The sequence below is a fragment of the Capra hircus genome, chromosome 4 (genome assembly GCF_001704415.2).
Source record: "Capra hircus breed San Clemente chromosome 4, ASM170441v1, whole genome shotgun sequence".
NCBI classification, from domain to species: domain Eukaryota; kingdom Metazoa; phylum Chordata; class Mammalia; order Artiodactyla; family Bovidae; genus Capra; species Capra hircus.
The window spans coordinates 105951592-105973711 of record NC_030811.1 but is presented as its reverse complement, the minus strand read 5'-3'; the positions used below and the strand labels follow the sequence as shown (position 1 = coordinate 105973711).

General features: G+C 39.4%; 1 pseudogene; it reads left to right on the top strand.

Annotated features, from left to right (window-relative positions):
• The window catches only part of LOC102185057, a 109407-nt pseudogene extending 103921 nt beyond the window's left edge, over window positions 1–5486 (top strand).

Genomic DNA, 22120 nt, shown 5'->3' with positions numbered 1-22120 from the left:
TACAAAGCTCTGCAGCCCGCGCCTCCCGCGCGTCCCTGCCCTGCCCCCACTTCCCAGTGGCGGATGCAGGCGTCTGTGCTGCTTTTCCGCTGGGGGAGTTACTGTTGGGCTTGTAATCTGTTGGTTTTAATTATTTATCTATTTTTCCTTCCTGTTTCCAAGGCTCGCCACAGACTCGGCAGGGAGAGTGTTTCCTGGTGTTTGGAAACCTCTCTTCTTAAAATTCCCTTCCCGGGACGGGCTTCCCTTCCCGGGACGGAGCTCCCTCCCCACCTCCTTTGTCTCCTTTTCGTCTTTTATATTTTTTCCTACCTGTTTTTGAAGACAATGATCTGCTTTTCTGGTTGCCTGATGTCCTCTGCCAGCCTACAGAAGTTGTTTTGTGGAGTTTGCTCGGCGTTGAAATGTTCTTTTGAGGAATTTGTGAGGGAGAAAGTGGTCTTGCCGTCCTATTCCTCCACCATCTTTCCCTCTCCCCAACTACATTTTAAAAAAGGGAAACTAGAACACTTTTTAACACCGTACGCAAAAATAAACTCAAAATGGATTAAATATCTAAATGTAAGACCAGAAACTATGAAATTCCTGGAGGAAAACATAGGCAGAACACTCTGACATAAATCACAGCAAGATCCTCTATGACCCACCTCCCAGAGTAATGGAAATAAAAGCAAAAATAAACAAATTGGACCTAATTAAACTTAAAAGCTTTTGTATAACAAAGGAAACTATAAGTAAGGTGAAAAGACAGCCTTCAGAACAGGAGAAAATAATAGCAAACAAAACAACTGACAAGGAATTAATCTCAAAGGTATACAAGCAGCTCATTCAGCTCAATACCAGAAAAATAAATCACTCAATCAAAAAAATGAGCCAAAGAACTAAACAGACATTTCTCAAAGAAGACATACAAATGGCTAACAAACACATGAAAATATGTTCAACATCACTCATTATCAGAGAAATGCAAATCAAAACCACAATGAAGTATCATCTCATGCCAGAGAATGGCTGCCATCAAAAAGTCTACAAGCAATAAATGCTGGAGAGGGTGTGGAGAAAAGGGAACCCTCTTACACTGTTGGTAGGAGTGCAAACTAGTACAGCCACTATGGAGAACAGTGTGGAGATTCCTTAAAAAACTGGAAATAGAATTGCCATATGACCCAGCAATCCCACTGCTGGACATACACACTGAGGAAACCAGAACTGAAAGAGACACATGTATCCCAGTGTTCATTGCTGCACTGTTTACAATAGCTAGGACATGGAAGTAATCTAGATGTCCATCAGCGAATGGATAAGAAAGTTGTGATACATATACACAATGGAATATTACTCAGCTATTAGAAAGAATGCATTTGAATCCATGCTAATGAGTTGGATGAAACTGGAGCCTATTAAACAAAGTAATTCAGAAATGAAAACACCAATGCAGTATATTAAGGCATATATATGGAATTTACAAAGATGGTAATGATGACCCTATATACGAAACAGCAAAAGAGACACAGATATAAAGAACAGGCTGTTGGACTCTGTGGGAGAAGGTGAGGGTGGGATGATTTGAGAGAATAGCACTGATACATGTATATTATCATACGTGAAATGGATGACCAGTCCAAGTTCAATGCATGAAACAGGGCACTCTAAACCTGTGCGCTGGGATGACCCAGATGGATGGGATGGGGAGGGAGGTGGGAGGGAGGTTTGGGATGGGGGACACATGTACACCTGTGGCTGATTTCTGTCAATGTATGGTGAAAACCACCACAATATTGTAAAGTAATTAGCCTCCAAGTAAAACAAATTAATTAAAAAATATATTAAGACAAATGAAAATGAAAACAAAATAAAACAAAAATTATGAGAAGCAGCAAGAGAGATTTGGAAGCAGTGATTTTCTTTAAACTTATGGTGATAGGCACCTACGTTTTATAAAGTAAGTAGTGTATATCTGCTAATCCCAAATTCCTAATTAATCCCCCACTTTGGTAACCATATGTTTGTTTTCTATGTCTGTGAGTCTATTTCTATTTTTGTATTTTAGATTACACATATAAATGATAACACATGAATGATACCATGAGGTATTTGTCTTTCTCTGACTTACTTTACTTGGTGTGATAATCCCTAAGCCCATCCCTATTGCTGCAAATGGATTACTTCATTCTTTTTAATGGCTGAGTAATATTGCATTTTTTGACATGTGTGTGTGTGTGTGTGTGTGCATGTGTGTAAACAGAACATCTTCTTTATCCATTCATCTGTTGATGAGCATTTAGGTTGTTCCCATATCTTAGCTATTATAAATAGTGCTGTGCTGCTATGAACATTTGGGTGCATGTGTCTTTTTGAATTAGGATTTTTTACCTTTTCCAGATATATACCCGGGAGTGGGATTGCTATATCACATGGTAACTCTATTTTTAGTTTTTTAGGGAAACTCTATACTGTTCTCCACAGTGGCTGTAGCAATTTACATTGCCATTAATAGTGTAGGAGGGTTTGCTCTTCTCCACCCTCTCTTCTGCATTTATTATTTGTAGATGTTGAGTATCTTTTCACGTGCCTCTTGACCATCTGTATGTTTTCACACATTCCTCTTTAGAGAAACGTCGTTTAGGTCTTCTGTCCATTTTTTAACTGGGCTGTTTTTATAATATTGAGCTGTATGAGCTGTTTACATATTTTGGAAATGAACCCCTTGTCAGTCACATCATTCGTAAATACTTTCTCCCATTCTATAGGTTGTCTCCTTGTTTTGTTTTGGGTTTCCTTTGCTATGCAAATGCTTTTAAGTTTAGTTATGTCCCATTTGTTTGCTGTTTTTTCCATTACTCTAGGAAACACATCCAAACAAATATTTCTATGATTTATGTCAAAGAGCGTTCTGCCTATGTTTTCCTCTAGTAGTTTTATAGTATCCCATCTTGCATTTAGGTCTTTAATCTATTTTGAGTTTACTTTTTTCATGGTATTAGAATATGTTCTAATTTTATTCTTTTACATGCAGCTGTCCAGTTTTCCCAGAACCACTTACTGAAGAAATCATCTTTTCTCTATTGTGTATTCCTGCCTCCTTTGTCATAGATTAATTGACGGTAAGTGGGTGGGTTTATTTCTGGATTTTATATCCTGTTCTCTACTGTCTTTCCTGTCCCATATCATTTTGATTAGTGTAGTTATATAGTCTGCAGTCGGGAAGCATGATTTTTCCAGCCCTATTTTTCTTTCTTGAGGTTGTTTTGGTAGTTTGGGGTCTTTTGAGTGTCTATACAAATTTTAATATGTTTTGTTTTAGTTCTGTGAAAAATGCCCTTGATGACTCGATAGGGATTGCATTGAATCTGAGATTGCCTTGGTAGTATGGTCATTTTAACAGTATTGATTCTTCCAGTCCAGTAATATAGTATATCTTTCCTTTGTTTGTGGTGTCTTCAAGTTCTTTCATCGATGTTTTACAGTCTTCAGAGTAGAGATCTTTTGCCTTCTTAGGTAGATTTTTTCCCTACGTATTTTATTCTTTTTGATGCAATGGTAAATGGGATTGTTTCCTTAATTTCTGGCTGATAGTTTGTTGTCACACATAGAAATGCAACAAATTTCTGTACATTAATTTTGTATTCTGCAAATTTACCAAATTCATTGATGAATTCTAGTAGTTTTCTTGTACTGTATTTAGGATTTTCTAGGCACAGTATCATACTCCAAGGATCATTTCATATGTTTTTCTTGGAGACTAGTCATTTTTGACTTCAGGGAAAAATTATTATTAGTTGAATTAGCTCATTTTTTCTCAATTTCTTTCTAAGTGCTTGTTTCAGGGAAATGTTGACTTAACTTAGTCTTTATTATGAGATACAAATTCTATGAAATCTACCCACATATTTACTTAGTAATGACTTGATGAATTTAATGAAGGCAGAGTCTCTCATTAAACGTGACTGATTCTCTCTGAACAGAGCTGTATATATACCATTAATCAGTCAATAAATTAATTGTTTGCCCCTGCTGTTATTCAAAGAGAAAAATCAACTCTTCATTTAAGCTAGCAATGCTTACAGGTCTAAACAGAGGGTCACGTACCAAAACATTCTATCTAGGCTGTGAGATGCTTCTTACCGACCACTGCTCTAGGGTAGCTGCTGGCATTTTTCCTATGTCCTCTTAGCTGTTGTTGCTTTTATTTGTCTGTGACAGACAGTAAAGGACCTTCTAGGATCCTATTATAGATACAACCTCAATCATAGCATGGATGTCCTCTGCAATAAAAAAAAAGGCAAGTGCAAACAAGTTTCCACCAGATTTGTATGCATTTCAACACAAGTTTTCCAGAGATTCTTCCTTTAGGGAAACATTTACAAAAGCTCCAGATCGTCGATGCTGCCCACAATAAATGTAAATTTTCCATATTTTTCTATTTACTAAATCATGTATCTTCAGTTTGAATATTCAAGATATCCAGTTCTGGAAAAACAAGTGGCCTATTTGTGTCAGCTCATTAATTCTGGATTTATTTATTTACACATAAACTACAAAGGCCTCGCTATTTTCTGGCTACAACTATGGAGGGTGCAGAAGAGAAGAAAAACAAGGTTCCTGCTATGCCAGAAATGAAACTGTTAGTCAACTCACTCATGTCTGATTCTTTGTGACCACATGGACTGTAGCCCGCCAGGCTCTTCTGTCCATGGCATTCTCCAGGCAAGAATACGGTAGTGGGGTGCCATTCCCTTCTCCAGGATATCTTCCTGACCCAGACATCAGACACAGGTCTCCTGCCTTGCAGGCAGATTTTTTACTGTCTGAGCCACCAGGGCCAGAAACCCTTAAGAAAAAGCAAAATAATTTTGCAGAGATTAAGATCAAGTACCTGAGAAAGAAGTTTGCCCAAAAGATGCTTCAACAGGCAAGGAGGAATCTTATCTATGAAACAGCTAAGCACTATCACAAGGAATACAGGCAGATATACAGAAATGAAATCCAAATGGCTAGGATAGCAGGAAAAGCTGGTAACTTCTATGTACCTGTGGAACCCAAATGGGCGTTTGTCATCAGGGTCAGAGTTATTAGTGTTGTGAGCCCAGAGGATCAAAAGGTGTTGCGGCTTATTAGCATCTGTCAGATCTTCAACAGCACCTTTGTGAAACTCAACAAGGTTTCAGATAACATGCTGAGAATTGTGGAACCATACATTGCATCGGGATATCCAAGTGTTGTTATGACCAAATCAATATGAAGTGAATTGCCCTGATAGATAACATGCTGGTTGCTTGACCTCTAGGCAAATATGGCATAAGGATCTGATTCATGAGATCCTTACTCTTGAAAAATGTTTCAAAGAAACACACAACTTCCTGTGGCCCTTCAAATGGTCTTTTCTAGGAGATGGAATGAAGAAAAAGATCACGTGTTTTCTTGAAGGTGGAGATGCTGGCAACAGGGACAAGCTGATCAACAGGCTTATTAGAGGAATGAACTAAGTTATCTACCATGATTATTTTTGTATCTGGTCAGTTAATAAACAGTGAATGCTTTCAAATTGAACTGTAAAAAAATACAAAGGCCTCCTCATTCTGTGGTCAGTGCAGTGAACAGAAGGAATTAGGCTGGGTTTCTTGGTATAGAAGCCACACACTAGTCTGCTGTGTAAAATCAGGGCAAGTTACAGCACCTCTGCATTCCAATTTCTTCATTTGCTAAGTCAATACAATCATGCTAGATTATACTTGGAGAACTGATCTTTGATCCAATTAAGAAAATATCCCTCCAAAGCAAACTGTGGCAATATTTGTTTATGTCCTGGCAATGTTTCAAAAGATGTTCTTTTGAAGAGAGAAGCAACAAGTATGAGGTACTTAGATGCAAAATTTAATACTTGCCTTACATTTTCAAAAGAGTTTTCAGGTATACAACATCATTTATAGTTATAAGATTTAAAAGGAACAGAGACTTTTACTTACGTTTTATAAATAATGACACTGAAACTCAGAAAATTTAAAAGATGAGCCCTAGTGTAGTATCCAGGTACTTAAGAGACCTAGACCCTGGGCCAGAAGATCCAGTTGCTAATTATTGTCCAATTGCTTGTTGGGTTTCCTTATTAAGTCCTGCTGTCTTAAGCCAGATTACTTAAACCAAACTTCAGTTATCCCAATTCTGAAAGACGAGAACCATATTTTCTCTGTCAGGCGAATGGTGTAAAAATGGAGCTTCAGTGTATGAGGCCCTGAAATGCCCCCTGGGATATACAGTGGTAAATAAATTTAACTAGTGATATTGTGGAAAGGATTTGATGAGGTGATGGCAATACACAGTGACCAAGTGAACAGTGGGGCCAGCTAAACAAATATCTAGAGTTAATTGAAATCAATGTGTTTATTTCTGACAATTGTACCCTTTGATTTTGGGATAATTCCATTTCATTTAACTTTCTTACTGATAAAGTGCCAGAGGTACAAAGGTTTTTACTGTCACATTAGCCTTTTTCTCATGGGATTTTGGAACTTAGAAATTAAATAAACATTTCAGCTAAATAGACAGTGAAGAATTAAGTCAATTTTATAGCCTTTACGGTAAGATTTGCTGATATTTTAATGAGGCCTTGTTTATGCCTGGTACTGGGCAAACCTTTAATGCGTGTATTACTTAGTTAATCAATCAACCCCATTTTAAAGTGAGAAAATGGAAGTACAGAGATGTACTGGGTTGGCCAAAAAGTTTCTTTGGGATTTTCCATAAGATATTACAGAAGAACGTAAACAAACTTTTTGGCCAACCCAATAACTTATTCCGGCTTAAAGCTGAGGTTCAAAAGTGAGTCTGCTGGAGTTACAGATCTTTTTACCTACTTGTTTATACCAAGACCTTCCTAGTCAGGAATTGTGCTGGGTACTGAGAATACAGTGGGGGGAGGGGGGCGGGGGGGGGGGGAAACAGGTGATGAGTCCATCCTCTGGGTACAACTTGCTTTTGTGCTTGATTGTTCATTTATCCAGTATGCATTAAGTACTGGGTTCAGACTCCTTTCCAGGTGCTGGACAGACAACTAGACTTCACAGAGATGATCCTTTAGGAAACTTAGTGTTCCTGGGAAGAGGAGGCATGTGGACAAGCAGCAACACAGTGTCACGTGTACTCCTCTTGAAGAAAGAAATCCTATAGGAGCATAAAGAAAGGAAGGGGTAATTCTGACTTGGGAATACTTGTGACATGTCTTAAGTGGCTGCTGTATGAAGGTGGGACACTCCATTTCAAAAGGCCCATCTTTCAGACATTTAACTATTTCCCCTAAGATTCACCTTTCTGTCTCTTTTTTTGTCTTTCCCATCTTTGCTCTCCTCATCTAGACAGAGACCATACAAACAAAACCTGCATCACTAGCTGAGTTAGGATCCATCTGGGTAGCAAGTGGGTGACCAACAGAAGCAGATCTGGTCACCAAGCTGAGCCAGAAGTGTTTACTCATGACCTTCTCTTCACTGAGACAATACTTCTAGTCTAGTCAAACTGGGGGATTTAGGATGGAGAAAAACAGAATACTGATCCTAGGTAGTTAAGATGCCTATCTAAGGAATCATTTCAGTGAGCCCAGACTCTTGTCTCTTCCCATACATAGAAAAACACTAAAATCATTAACTTGAGATGTCTGATTTTTTTGTGATTGGCAGTAATCTTTGAATGTTTGACTACTTTTTTTTTTTTTTTTTTTGAGCAAAATCTCCTGTATATTCTGGTTCCTCTTTAACATCTTTGGAATCGTTCTTCGGAGACATCTTCCCTGGATTTAGTTCTCACTAATGACCCCAAATAAAACATAGTTTTCAATTTTTAGGTTGTACACTTTTTTTCAATGAACAAGTTTCTTCTGATGCATCTAAAGCCCTCCTTAACAGTTATTTCTTTTCCTTTGCCGTCTCCCCAGTAGTATGCTCAATGTGTGGGTCTTCTTTAGACTTAAAAATGAATGGAAGAGACTGTTCTCCTGCCCCAAGGCGAAAGCTGCAAGGCCTTGCCACAAGGCCACAGAAGCGGAGCCCAGACCCCAGACCCCAGGTCCCCCCAGAAGCTGACTGAGCCCCTTTGTAACTGCTGCAAAGGCCCCTGATCATCACAAGCAGGCTTCCTGAACCCCAAATTAGTCAAAGACGCCCACCCCGGTAATCACCTTATAACACCCTAAGCAATCACTTTATGCCAGTCTTCCAGCAGGAGTTTTCTTTGTCTTGAGGCAATAAAAATTGGCTACTAACCCATAAAAACTGTCGACTCTCTCTGGTTTGTCAGGAGGTCAGCCCATTGCACTCACAGTGCCCACATTATTTCTGCTCTTTGTTCTTAATAAACTCACTCCCTTCTGAAATGCTCTGTGTCTGGAAATTCTTTTCCAACCTGCATTCAGACTGACTCAACAGAAATCATATTTACAAACCAGTGGAAGCTTTAGCAGTACCCAGTCAACTCACTCCCACATAATAAAAGTACATTTTAAACAAATAAAAGGAAGTTTCTTCTCTCAGATGTATAATCCTCAAGTTTGGCCTTTAATGGAGTAAGATTATAATGCATTTGCTCCAGTGAAAAGAAAACTGTTTTCATTTTTGACAGCAGGGGGAAAAAATGATGCTGAATGTAAAAAAATGTGTAATTTTTTTCTCCCAATGGGTACCTTCTTTCAAATGTATTTATTTGCAAATTCTTGCACATTTTAAATGTCTGATAGGATTGATAAATGAAAGCCTAGGTTTATTTTGTGGAGAAGGCAATGGCACCCCACTCCAGTACTCTTGCCTGGAAAATCCCATGGATGAAGGAGCCTGGTAGGCTGCAGTCCATGGGGTTGCCAATAATCAGACATGACTGAACGATTTCACTTTCACACATTGGAGAAGGAAATGGCAGCCCACTCCAGTGTTCTTGCCTGGAGAATCCCAGGGATGGGGGAGCCTGATGGGCTGCCGTCTATGGGGTTGCACAGAGTCGGACACAACTGAAGTGACTTAGCAGTAGCAGTAGCAGGTTTATTTTGCAAATAATTTTATGGTCTACATTATGTTTTAGGAAAAAAATAAAAATTGTCTCTGTGGTATAAACACTATTTGTTTTTCAGAAGCTAGATAAAATTTCTTGTTTAGGCTTTTCTTATTATCTGTTCTTAAGGTTTACATATATTCAGAACAAGGATATTATGCAGAAAGGTTAAAAATTATTCATCTAGTTACCTAAGAAATTTATCTACACTAAAACTGGTGAGGATAAAGGCACATAAAGGCACAAATTAAAGTGAAATAAACTTAACAATGTATTAAGCCACCCTGCAGTTTTGGGCTTGGTTGCTCTTCTGAAGACAGTGTGAGTCTGGCTAAGCTGAGAGAGTCTGCAGCAAGAATGCGAAGCCCAGCTTTGGCAGACTAACTCCTCCATCTGGGCTACAAGGCTTTCCCATGTGTAGAACATACTGATGACAACACTCACATAATTTACAATAACCTTACAGAGACAACTAACAGTATACTCGGGGCACATCTTATTGAGCATTGCTGTAATGGAAAATTCACTGTTTATCCAGAATCAAAAGCTTGGTTCTAGAACCAAAATTCTCATGCCCATTGAACAGAGGCATAAGTGAGCTATGTCACGCTTTACCCAAAGGCAGATTTCTGTGCTGTCAAAGTGATGCTGTGGACTTCATCTCCCACTGGCATGGGAATCATTTGACCATTTTCCTTCCCTAGATTGAGAACTTTTTAATTCCCTCAATGCAAATGTGAATTTCCCTCTGTTTCACCCATGTTAAACACATAATAGTATATTTTTGTGTCTTTTTAAACATTTCTAACAATAAAATAGGTGTAGAAACACCCAGAAAATGGGATCCATCAGAGGAAGGAGAAAGAACCCATGTTGGAAACAGCACAAGAGGGAAAGAGCTCCCCTTAGTTGTTTGTATGGATCTGTCCCAGGTGCTTATTGGAACCTTACAAATCTCGAACTTCTGAATGCCTGAATTAAGTTCTTGGCAAAAGAATATGTTTTGGGCACCCTGACAAAGACAATGGGCACATGGAGAGATGAGAAAAATGTATCTGTGTTTGCTAAGCTGAACTTGGAAGTTTCATTGCCTTTGGAGTAAGTGAATCCTCTTGATCACCTTGCCCAGTTCCAGTCTTCCCCGAGAAAGGTAAAGGTTTCCACATTTGGCCACTGGGAGTGTCATTATCACTGGTAAGGCTATCTTTTCACTATACAAATGATAAGATTATTACTGCCTGAAAACTGTGGTAAGTTGTTTCAAGACCTTTGAAGCAAAGCTACTGAGTGAGTCATGGCATTATTCTTGATCAGTGTGTAATGGTGCAGGCCATGGTCTTTCAGGTAGAAGAAGCCATGGGCTGGGGCCACTTCCCTTTCTTCCCCCTCCCGTCCTTTAACTGAGAGGGATGGGAGGAGGGGGTGCTCAGGGGTCCAATAAGATGTTCATGTTCTCCCACTACAAAATGACTGTCTGGGTTCCAAGCAACTTTTCTCTCCCCACAAAAATTTGCCCTGGTAGCAAACTCATAACACCTTTTCAGGCAGACAGGCAGCCTTAAAAAGTTTTCTGGCAAGGCTGAGAGCCAGGAGATTATTTAGATTTACTCTCAGATTATTTAGATTTACTATTTGTCTATGATTATATTCAGAGTAGATATGACTACAGGACTCCTATATAACTGTTAGAAACTGCCACTGCTCTGGCCAACTTTGGATACCTTATTATAAGTATAAAACATTCATTTCATCAAGTCATTTCTTACATGTCTTCAAGTTATCATTCTCCATTCTTACAAGAAATAAGAATAGATTTTAATTTTATCCTAACCAAAATGCTTTCTGCTCCCTGAATATAGTTCTTTACAGTTGAATAGCACCAGAAACTGGCAGTTTTTAAATTTCTTTTCCTCCACTTTGATGATTTACATGGTATCAGTTCAGTTCAGTTGCTCAGTCATGTCCAGCTCTTTGCAACCCCATGAATCGCAGCATGCCAGGCCTCCTTGTCCATCACTAACTCTTGGAGTTCACTCAGATTCATGTCCATCGAGTCAGTGATGCCATCCAGCCATCTCATCCTCTGTCATCCCCTTCTCCTCCTGCCCCCAGTACCTCCCAGCATCAGGGTCTTTTCCAATGAGTCAGCTCTTCACTAGAATAGTTACCTCTGTGATAAAGGCACCACCACGACGAGAAATAAAACCTGCCTGATCTTTAGAGTCTTAGTTTAAAGAGACTTCTCTGGGAGTGATAAGCAAAGTGGTCTTCTGGTATAATGATGTTTAATGGTGGAACTGACAGTAAACTGAGATTCAATACAGATTCAGGAAACCTGCCTTATGCTAAAAACAAATTTTATTAGGAAAATCTTGAAACTCAAATTTTAAAGACTACAACTGAGATTCATGTTGAGGTTTGATAGAAAACAACAAAATTCTGTATAGCAATTATCCTTCAATAAAAATTAAATTTAAAAAGTTACAGCTGAAATATAACCATTCCTTAATAGTTGGTTAATCTCAGAAGTTTTATTTTGATCTCTGAACTTGTTATTTTCTCACTGTGCACACCCTTTCTTTGAAAATAAAAATTTCCACATGGCTTAAAACTCTAACCAGTCAATATTCACAATGTATTGATGTGATAAAAGGATAGAAAAATTGCTATGAATGTGATTCTCTTTGAAGACTGAAATTTCTTGAGGAAATGAATCAAACATTTCCTGAGTTGGAGTTAATATAAAGCAAAATATATAAACATGGTAAATTTACAGTTAGTTGCACTAAAGATAACACTTTCAGATTGATGGAAAAGAGAGAGCCTCTCTTTTGAGTTGAGAAAAGAGAAAGGAACACTGATATGTGACAATAAATGAGGAAACTGAGTTTCAGATGTCTAATAGATACACGAAAAGATGCTCAACACTGCTCCTTGTCAGAGAAATGCAAATCAAAACTACAGTGAGATACTTCACACCACTCAGAATGGCCATCATGAAAAAGTCTACAGACAACAAATGCTGGAGATGGTGTGGAGAAAAGGGAAGTCTCTTGCACTGCTGGTGAGGAATGTAAATTGATGCAGCCACTATGAAGAACAGTATGGAGATTCCTTAAAAAACTAGGAATAAAACTACCATATGACCCTGTAATCCCACTACTGGGCATATACACCCTGAGGAAACCATAATTGAAAAAGACATATGTACCCCAGTGTTCATCACAGCACTGTGCATAATAGCCAGAACATAGAAGCAACCTAGATGAATTGATTAAAAAAATTGACAGATAAATGGATAAAGAAGTTGTGGTATATATACCCAATAGAACATTACTCAGCTGTAAAAAGGGATGCATTTGAGTCAGTTCTAATGAGGTAGATGAACCCAGAGCCTATTGTACAGAGTGAAGTAAGTCAGAAAGAGAAAGACAAATATAACGTACTAATGCATATATATGGAATCTAGAAAAATAGTACTGATGATCCTACTTGCAGAGCAGCAAAGGAGAGGCAGACATGAAGAACATACTTTTGGACACAGTAGGGGAAGGAGAGGGTGGGGTGATCGGAGAGAATAGCATTGAAACATATACAATACAATATGCAATACAGATAGCCAGTAGCAATTTGCTGTATGATGCAGGGAACCCAAAGCTGACGCTCTGCGACAACATAGAGGGGTGGGATGGGGAGGGCGGTGGGAGGGAGGTTCAAGAGGGAGAAGACATATGTATACATGTGGCCAGTTCACGTTGATGTATGGCAGAAACCATCACAATATTATGAAGCAACTATCCTCTAATTAAAAATTTTAAAAGAGAAAATAAAGAAAAAAAATGAACAGTTTCACAAAGAGTCAGGGAAGTGGCTGGCACTGTGGGAATTGTCAAGATGTAGTCCCAAGGATGGTTCACAAGAGACAGCCCCTCCTGTAACTCCCCTGGGGGCTGTTCTAATTGAATTGGACAAGTAAGAGAGTGGAGATTTACTGCCGCCAGCAAGCTAATCCCTTATCAGAGCTAAGAGGAAGAAGGAGCAGAAAGAGTCACCATTATGTCGATCTTCATATCAGGGAACTATTGCACTCTAACTGTTTATTCTCCAGATCTAGGCTTCATGTTGGAAGTGAGCAGGATTCCTTTTGGAAACACATCATCAGAGGGTCAATTTCTTAAAGGACCCATATGAGTTGTGCTGAACAGCCTGTGGCTGTAATCATCAATGGGGAGATTAGGAGAGCAGTCAAAACATGGTAACTCATAAACTGCACTCGATAAGCAGAGCCACAACCCAAATCAAGAATGTGTGTCTTGTGAATGAATTTCAATTTGTTTTCAATTGAGCTTCTGTTCATGCTTCTCCTTTCTCCCCCATGCCCCCTTTTTTTTGCCTGGCCAAAAAAAAAAAAAAAAGAGTGAGCTGGCAGGAGTGACAGGATGACAGGGAGGGGAACTGGAACAAAGAGATGTCACGAGCAGATAGCACTCCCCACGTCCCTGCTGTTTGTCGAATGTTCACTGCGATTAAATTACTGTGTTTAAATTTGGTCGTTTGATCTGTACAAGATCCTCGAAAGTAAAACAGACTCAGAGAGGTTAAGAAAATTCACCCGAGGTCACACTGCTGTGTGGTCATGGAACATGCTTTAGGCAGTTTAAACGGTAGATACACCAACTTTCAAGAGATCTCCTGCCCAGGAAGATGACAACAGGGGCTCTTTGCCTCACCAAGGGGATGTAGGCAGTGGCCCTTCCAAGTGTAGGCAAGTCATCAGCATATATATAATCTGCCTATCAGGTTTTTTTTTTTTTTAATTTTTAAAAAAGGTTTAATTGAAGGATAATTGTTTTACAATGCTGCCTTGGTTTCTGCCATACAACAATATGAGTCAGTCACGGGAGAGTGAACGTTGCTCAGTCATGTCCAACTCTCTGAGACCTCATGGACTGTAGCCTGCCAGGCTCTTCTGTCCATGGAATTCTCCAGGCAAGAACACTGGAGTGGATTGCCATTTCCTTCTCCAGGGGATCTTCCCGACTAAGATAGAACCCAGGACTCCTGCCTTGTAGGCAGATTCTTTACTGTCTGAGCCGCTATATATTCCTGTTATCAGTTAAGAGGGAATCGCTTCTAGGCCTCTCGTAGATGAAAAGATATTAAGGGTTACGCCCATTCTTGCTACCATCTTAAATTCTAGAAAATTTTATCCACTCTAGAAAATTTTATGTAATCACTACCCTTTGTAGTGATGGAGAAAGACCAAATGAGAGTAGAGCCCTTTTATGCAGCTATTCTTAGTTTTCTGTACATCAGGTTATTTGCATTCTCCTTTTTGCTTCTTATGTGCTCAGGTGTGGGTAGTTAACTCAGACTAAGTATAGTGAGGAAAGAGAAGGGAGCATCTGTTTTTTTAATAGCTGGAGGAAAAAGAGAAGGGCAAAACAAGAACAATGGCCTAGTCTTTTCAGAAACCCAAGATCTTTTTAACTTGTAAATGTGTTCAGTTCATGCATATTCAATGTAATATCACAGTTGCTGACCCTGAAATAGAATTTTGAGGATAGTATTTTACAAATAAGGCAGAAGGCAAGTGATTTCTGCCCCCCTACCCCCACAATTTGAAAATCACATACTATTTCAAGACTATTTTGATTCAAGACTAATATGAATCTTCATACTGAATTTGAGAGGCAGAAGCAAATTGATTGATGCATATATAAGTGAGGTGAAAGGGCTAAAACAATTCTGGACTTAACTGGAAAAATAAAATTATCTTATCCTTAAATGACTAAGTCTTAGAGACATTTCCCATATACATGAAGTAATGGATTTTAAGATGTTATGAAGATTTTAAAATAAGTTGAAGTACTTTTATAGAAATTCATCCTAATATAAACTAGCTTTTAAAAATTATCTTTATTTTTATTTGTACTTTAAAAATAACCTTGAGTAATTTTAAAGTATTTTAATTAAAAAATTAAATATGCCTATTCCAGCTTTCAGTGACATTTAAATGATGAAAACTTGCACCCAACGGACTAAGATTATTCACTTCTCAACATTGATCTTTGATAATGAACTTTGCAAATTGCAATTTATTTCTTATGTGTGAAGCAGGGATCCCTACAAGTAACTCCATTTGCACTAAAACATTTAGTATTTTTTTTAAAGAAGGTAGGACAAGGGAGAAAAACTAACAGATTAATATGAGTCTATGAGTCTCTGATTCATTTTTCAAAGAGAATGTTTCCAAAATCTGCTGTATCTTTCCATGCCAGGTTAGACTTTAACAAAGTTAATATTTTTAAGTGCAAAGTTTTAAGTAGTTTAGAAATGAACATAGAATGAGGTGATGGCAATGTTTTAAATAGAATCCTCGAAGGAGAACTTTAAAGGTGTCTAATACATATCAGCTAAATTTAGAGTAAGCAAGCTTTTCTAAGCTGTGTTGTGTGCAGAAAGGTTTATTTGACTGAGGAGATAGACTTAATGTGATTCTTCTTAATGAGCCAAGGAGTGGAATGTGCCCTAAGACTTCCTGCCAGTCCTTTTCTGTGCTCCACAGTTTATGTATGACCTTGTACCCAAAACAGTTGTTGTTGTTTAGGTGTTAAGTCATGTCAGACTCTAGCCCACCAGGCTCCCCTGTCCATGGAATGTCCCAGGCAAGAATATGGAGTAGGTAGCCATTTCCTTCTGCAGAGGATCTTCCCAACCCAGGGATCAAGCTTGTGTCTCCTGCATTGGCAGGCGGATTCTCTACCACTGAGCCACCAGGGAAGCCCACCCAAAAGAATGCCCAGGTACTGTTTGCAAGTGGGCTTTGCTATATGATTAGCGGAAGGAACACGTTTTGAACTGACATTTCACAAGTTTCAAAGGGAGGACACTGACATTTTTTTGAGTACCCCTGGGATGTTGCCACTGGTTCCCTTTGGTTTATCTAGTGAGAGAACCAGTTTAAGCTATGAAAGGAGTTTCCTCCTCTTCCTAAACCACAGAAAGACCTTCAGGTATTTCTTCTCAGTCTTGACACTTAACTCACCAACACAGGCTCAGACCAAAGCATTTAGCAAGATGTAGGATGCTCAAAAGTCTCTCTCAACTGGGAGTAGTTCTGTCCCCCAGAGAGTACTTAGCAATGTCCATAGAAAAAACTGAGGAAGGGGAGTGCTGCTGGCAGCTGGGATGGAGTCTGGGGATGAGGCCACACATCTTAGAGAGCACAGGACAGTTCCACCACAGAGAGTTATCAGGTCTGAAGGGTCAATCTCTGGAGGTTAAGAAACCCTGCTGCAGACCAGGGGGGAAACATTAATACAATACATTACCTCACACGGCCAAGGAACAATAACTGAAGGCAAATCCCTCTAGTCCAGAGGTACGCAGAAGCACTGTGGTTCTCCTGCCATATTGCATGAGTCCTGAGAAGCAGGTTGGGCACATAAACTGCTCTGATAACTTCTTTAAATGACCCCATATGTTTAGGTGAAATTTTAAAATTCCATTAATACCTTTATAGTGAATGCCTTGGTTACCATAGACATAGAGAGGAATCATGTGGTAAGAGCCTGTATTAAAAAGCAGTGGCTGCTTCATTTTTTAAATTTATTTTTTATTGAAGGATAACTGCTTTACAGAATTTTGCTTTTTTCTGTCAAACTTCAACATGAATCAGCCATAGATATACATGTATCCCCTCCCTTTTGAAACTCCCTTCCATCTTCCTCCCCATCCCATCCCTCTAGGTTGATACAGAGCCCCTGTTTGAGTTTCCTGAGCCATACAGCAAGTTCCCCATTGGCTATCTATTTTACATGTGGTAATGTAAGTTTCCATGTTACTCTTTCCGTTTATTTCACCCTCTCCTTCCCTCTCCCCATGTCCATAAGACTATTCTCTATGTCTGTTTCTCCTTTGTTGGCCTGTAAATAAATTCTTCAGTGCCATTTTCCTAGATTCTGTACATGTGCATTAGAATACAGTATTTATCTTTCTCTTTCTCTCACTTCACTCTGTATAATAGGTTCTAGGTTCATCTACCTCATCAGAACTGACTCAAATGCATTCCTTTTAATGGTTGAGTAATATTCCTTTGTGTATATGTACCACAAGTTCTTTATCCATTTATCTGTTGATGGACATCTAGGTTGCTTCCATGTTCTGGCTATTGTAAGCACTGCTGCAATGAACAATAGGATACATGTATCTCTTTCAGTTTTGGTTTCCTCAGGGTACATGCCTAGGAGTGGGATTGCTGGGTCATATGATGGTATTATTCTTAGTTTTTTAGGGAATCTCCATACCATCTTCCATATATATCTTATATATAACATGCTATGTAGTTTCATGGGCTTATAATTTTTACATTGATTTTTGAATAGGAAATATATGCAAATAGTTCAAAATTTAAGGGTTACCAAAGAGCTTACAGGAAAAATTAGTAAGTATCTCTTTCCTTCCCTGTTTCCAGTAAGTAAGGTCCCTTCCCTCAAGGCAAATCCTATTAACAGTATTTTATTTATGATATTGTTAGTTAGAATAGGGAAACAAGGGTCTCAGATGGCAGTCGGAGGAAGCAGCGACTAGAAAAACAAAAAAGTCTGCAAAAAGGGGAAGCCATGGACTGGAGGGGAAACTCTGGTGAGAAAATATGCCCAACAAGTCCCCTTTCCTAAAAGCATGCCTGTTTCCCAGAAAGCATGTCCCCTTCCCTGCTGGTCTTGGGCATATGCAGGTTATTCCCTATCTGCATAGGGTGTAACCTATGAGGTCTCAGGAACCCCTCGGGAGTAGGGTACAAGGGATATAAAAGAGGGAAGCCAAACTAGCACAGGGCCACTCCTGTGGGGTGGCCCACTCTTAACAGTGTCAAAAGTGTGCGGCTTGCACAATAAATCTTGCCTGCTTGAGCTATAACTGTTGGTCATTTCAATTCTTTGCTACAATGAGACAAGAAGTGAGGAAGAAGGACCAACCAGACAGTATGTATCCTTTGCCCTTATGGACATGTGTGTTTATAATGTTAAGTTAACATTTATTGTTATCTACATGTCCAAACTGATAAGATCTTTAAATACATTATCTCATTTAATCCTCACATCAACTAAGGGTTAGAAAATATTTAAGTTAAATATCTGAGTTATGTTATGAACAGAATTTTATAGGTCAAAAATAGTCAAATACCAACAAGTCATATGGTTGGATCTAATTTAGGTAAGTGGGAGATTTCCATTTTATGTAGCAAGGAAGGGAAGGTATCCTGAAAACTTTCCACTGAACTCTGTAGCTGAGTTTTCAATAAAGGGAAATTCCCAGAAGACGAGTATAAATTGGGAAATGAAATCAGCCAGAAACCTGAGGGCTGGAGGTATAACATTCATGAAAAACCAGGAGATAAAGCCTTTGAGCTCATAGAGAAAGTGGAGGGTTCACAGGAAATGGAATTAAAACTTTTATAAAAAGCAGGGAACTTTGAGTAATTACAGTCTCAGTTAAAGGGAAATTTAGAAAAAAAAAAAAAATCTGTCCTTCAGCACATATAGGCATGGAAAGAACTTGTCTTTCTTGGTTTTGGCTCCAGGTGGAGGAAACACAAAGGGCTTCCCTAGGAATTCATCACCCTTGGAGGGGGGCATTTTTAGCTAGAATCTGAGATTCTAATCTATGCTACCCATCTAGAGTGTGAAATTCTAGTTAAGGAAATAGCATAAAAGGGGTTTGGGCTGGGGTTACGCCTGATAGATCTGTCAGAAGCAATCACACAACCACTGTATAAAGAGTCCTCTTCAATCCAGACCAGAAAAGATACCCACAGGCAAAGTATCACTTACATGAAATAAAAATACAGTAACAAGACACAGGGGGGAAGAGGAGATTTAAGATTCAAAACAACAAATAGAACTTCTAAACTTAACTTATTTGATCACTGAAACAAAAGTCTCAATGGGAAAGTCAAACAGCAGTTCCGACACAGATAATAGAAAATCATTGAAATCAAAGATGAAGCTGAGGAAAGATAACAAAAGGAAATATGTAAAAGAATTTAAGAGACATGAAAGAGAAGCAAGGCTCCTTATGCGGCTAAAACCAATTTCCAAGAATAGCCAATATTTGAAGAAAAATATTGGATGAGGATCTCCAGAACAGTAGAAAGACAAGAATCTTCAGGCTCAGAAAATGAGTCCTAGGCAGAATAGAAAAATATATTTTATCATAGTGAAACTGCTGAAATGAAAGATAAGATCTTTAAAAACAGCCAGAAAAATAGAAGGTTTTGGTATTTTGGCGGAGATTGCTGAGAAATGGAATATTTTCTGCCATATCAGTAAACAAGGATGTCACAGTCATCAGTGATTGCAGCCACTGAGGATGGAACTCAGGAAGGAAAGAATACTTGCCATCTAGCAGCCCTCAGATTGTAGCCACTCCCTTTGGTGAGCCCTGAGGAAACTCAGGATGTGAAAACAAAGGATATTGGCCCCAGATAGCTGAGCTGCATATCAAAGGAATGATTTCAGTCAGCCCAGACCTTTGCATCTTCATATACACAGAAATACTAAATTCTTGAACTTGGGGTGCCTTGTTTGCTTTCATTAACAATCAACTTTTCAAGTTCAGACTACCTGCCCTTTGTTACAAAACTTCTATATAACCTGGCTACCTTCCTTGGAGCAGTTCTCTCAGGGTTCCATGAGATGCTGTCTCCGGGGTTTGAAGTCCTGATAATTCCCACTCACTAAAGTAATGCTCAAAATTCACCAAGCCAGGCTTCAGCAATATGTGAACCATGAACTTTCAGATGTTCAAGTTGGTTTTAGAAAAGGCAGAGGAACCAGAGATCAAATTGTCAACATCTGCTGGATCATCAAGAAAGCAAGTTCAGTTCAGTTCAGTTCAGTTGCTCAGTCATTGACTCTTTGTGACCCCATGAATCGCAGCACACCAGGCCTCCCTGTCCATCACCAACTCCCGGAGTTCACTCAGACTCGTGTCCATCGAGTCAGTGATGCCATCCAGCCATCTCATCCTCTGTCGTCCCCTTCTCCTCCGGCCCCCAATCCCTCCCAGCATCACAGTATTTTCCAATGAGTCAACTCTTCGCATGAGGTGGCCAAAGTACTGGAGTTTCAGCTTTAGCATCATTCCTTCCAAGGAAATCCCAGGATTGAAGAGAAAGCAAGAGAGTTCCAGAAAAACATCTATTTCTGCTTTATTGACTATGCCAAACCATTTGACTGTGTGGATCACAATAAACTGGAAAATTCTTTAAGAGATGGGAATACCAGATCACCTGACTGGCCTCTTGAGAAATCTGTATGCAGGTCAGGAAGCAACAGTTAGAACTGGACATGGAACAACAGACTGGTTCCAAATAGGAAAAGGAGTATATCAAGGCTGTATATTGTCACCCTGCTTATTTAACTGCTATGCAGAGTACATCATGAGAAATGCTGGGCTGGAAGTAGCACAAGCTGGAATCAAGATTGCTGGGAGAAATATCAATAACCTCAGATATGCAGATGACACCACCCTTATGGCAGAAAGTGAAGAGGAACTAAAAAGCCTCTTGATGAAAGTGAAAGAGGAGAGTGAAAAAGTTGGCTTAAAGCTCAACATTCAGAAAACGAAGATCATGGCATCTGGTCCCACCACTTCATGGGAAATAGATGGGGAAACAGTGGAAACGGTATCAGACTTTATTTTGGGGGGCTCCAAAATCACTGCAGAAGGTGACTGCAGCCATGAAATTAAAAGATGCTTACTCCTTGGAAGGAAAGTTTTGACCAACCTAGATAGCTTATTGAAAAGCAGAGACATTACTTTGCCAACTAAGGTCCATCTAGCGAAGGCTATGGTTTTTCCAGTGGTCATGTATGGATGTGAGAGTTGGACTGTGAAGAAGGCTGAGAGCCAAAGAATTGATGCTTTTGAACTGTGGTGTTGGAGAAGACTCTTGAGAGTCCCTTGGACTGCAAGGAGATCCAACCAGTCCATTCTGAAGGAGATCAGCCCTGGGATTTCTTTGGAAGGAATGATGCTGAAGCTGAAACTCCAGTACTTTGGCCGCCTGATGCAAAGAGTTGACTCATTGGAAAGGACTCTTATGCTGGGAGGGATTGGGGACAGGAGGAGAAGGGGACGACAGAGGATGAGATGGCTGGATGGCATCACTGACTCGACGGACGCGAGTCTGAGTGAACTCCGGGAATTGGTGATGGACAAGGAGGCCTGGCGTGCTGCGATTCATGGGGTCGCAAAGAGTAGGACACGACTGAGCAACTGAGCTGAACTGAAAGCATAACTTTGAACTTTTAGTTTATGAATACTTTTTAAGTCAACATTACAAATCCAGCAGAGAAAAGTTTTCAACTCATATTTTTCAGGCTGCAGACCCCATGCACCTTGCAGTCGCTCTGTTTTGCTCCCTAGCATTCCTGATTGCTTTTAATCTGCTGCTGTTATTCTCATTCAACTTGAAATACTTTTATAAATATTTACTCTGTTCTAATAGCTTTTAGTTTTTACTCTCTGCTTTTTAAATTTTAAATATGTCATTTAGTCAACAAATATTTATTCAGCAACTACTCCGTACAAGTCACTATTCTAGGGTAAAAAACAAACAAAATTTCTATAAAATAGAATAAAAGTTCAACAAATACCGGTCCTGATATTAGGATGCAGTGATACAGCTTAAGGGTTGGCTAGTAAGCTTTCTGACTTTTCAAGCTGAACTGATTGTCAGATTCCTTGCATACCATCTTGGATGTATCCATTTTCACCCAAGTTTGGTGCTTTTTCTTGGAATGATCTCATCCACTCTTATATACCCAGGCTAAGTCTTATTTTCATGGGAATAGGGAGATATAGAGGTACAGGGCTTCCCTGGTCTGGTTGCTTAGATGGTAAAGAATCTGCCTGCAATGAAGGAGACCCAGGTTCGATTCCTGGGTTGGGAAGATCCTCTGGAGAAGGGAATGGCAAACCACTCCAGTATTCCTGTCAGGAGAATTCCATGGACAGAGGAACCTGATGGGCTACAGTCCATGTGGTGGCAAAGAGGTGGACACAACTGAGTGACTAA